The 1,373-nt window shown below is 39.5% G+C and overlaps 1 protein-coding gene across 1 annotated transcript in view; it reads left to right on the top strand.

Moving 5' to 3' along the window:
- LOC146267764 (uncharacterized) overlaps positions 1–598 on the top strand; it is a 2,870-nt gene extending 2,272 nt beyond the window's left edge. The window contains exon 8 of the mRNA XM_084667135.1: positions 1–598. This exon is cut by the window's left edge and continues 553 nt beyond it. The gene's annotated coding sequence lies outside the window, so the exon portion shown is untranslated.
- Positions 599–1,373: the final 775 nt, after the last annotated feature.

Raw genomic sequence — 1,373 nt, 5'->3', positions numbered from 1 at the left:
CTCATTCTCTCTCTCTCTGTGTCTCTCTGTCTCTCTCTCACACTCTCTCTCATTGTCTCTCCCTCTCTCCCTCTCTCTCACTCACTCACTCTCTCTCATTCTCTCTCTGTCTCTTTCTCTCACTCTCTCACTCACACTCTCTCTCTCGTTGGCATTCTGAGAGTAGTGTCTTCTAGAGTACAACCTTCTTTACCCTACGAATCCATTAGATCATACAAAGTTCCGGAAAAAAGTGGAGAATAAATGGCATCTTATCACATCTGGAAATTAATTGCTTGTTGAGTGAATTAAAACTAGCTTGTATAGCATCATCATTACAAACTGCATCATTTGACGTCTGTATTAGGCTATTTACATTTGATTGTCAATTTTTTGTGAATTGCGATTGTATGTTTCAGTTGAAAACGTAGTGGACTGAATAAAAAAAGGTCCACTGTGTATACTTATTAGTTGGTGTAACTGAACCAATTGTCTTTGCCACGCAAACTCATTACTTAAGACTCAAGGTTGACTGGACACAACTTTCTACTGTAACTTTCACAAATTTCTGCCTTTACAGTAGATCATAAAAATGTTCTGGAAAAAAGTGGAGAATAAATGGCAACTTATCACATCTGGAAATTAATTGCATGTTGAGGGAATTAAAACTAGCTTGTACTCATTACATAAGACTCAAGATTGACTGGACACAACTTTCTACTCTAACAGATTTCACCCTTGTAATAATACCGCATGACAACAGAAATTGTCCCACTGGTAGGATTTTTGGATGACACACACAGCTCAAAGCATTTAGGGAATACACTGAGGTAAATACATTATTTTATTTCAGACCATTCTTGACAAAGAAGGGCAAGATGTATGCCTAATGAGATCAAAATCTTCATAATAACCATTTAAATACATTAAAGCTTCAGGAGTGTTACTGATCTAATCAAGCTACTTAGAAGGCCTATTGATGACTTCCCGATGTAACTTGTGAAAATAATGAATGAATTGTGTAGGCAGGATACAAATGTTTACTTATCCTTCACGCGCTACTTAGCCGAAGGAGTGCTTTCAAAGGGGGGGGGGTATATATGTAGGCTATATCTCTGGTTAGCAGCAACGCTGTGACATAAACGTAGGCTTTTTGGACAGGTATTTACTAAGGCATGACGTGCGAACGCATGGCCGACGGGCGCACGTGCATTGCCACTATGCAGCGAGCGAGACAAAAACTTCAAACAGAGCTACCGAAATGAGGATGTCACTTTCGAGTCTCCTTAACCCCTTTAATTGATGCGCCGTATAGTCTCACTCGAATTACAAACGTTTCCCCAATCGAATCTCATGTTCAGGCGCATTACTGTGAATTTCAAGAAAGAGGGGGA

This window comes from Hypomesus nipponensis, chromosome 11 (assembly GCF_054491055.1).
Source record: "Hypomesus nipponensis isolate SF chromosome 11, ASM5449105v1, whole genome shotgun sequence".
Lineage (NCBI taxonomy): Eukaryota > Metazoa > Chordata > Actinopteri > Osmeriformes > Osmeridae > Hypomesus > Hypomesus nipponensis.
This window is presented reverse-complemented; position numbering and strand designations above follow the sequence as displayed.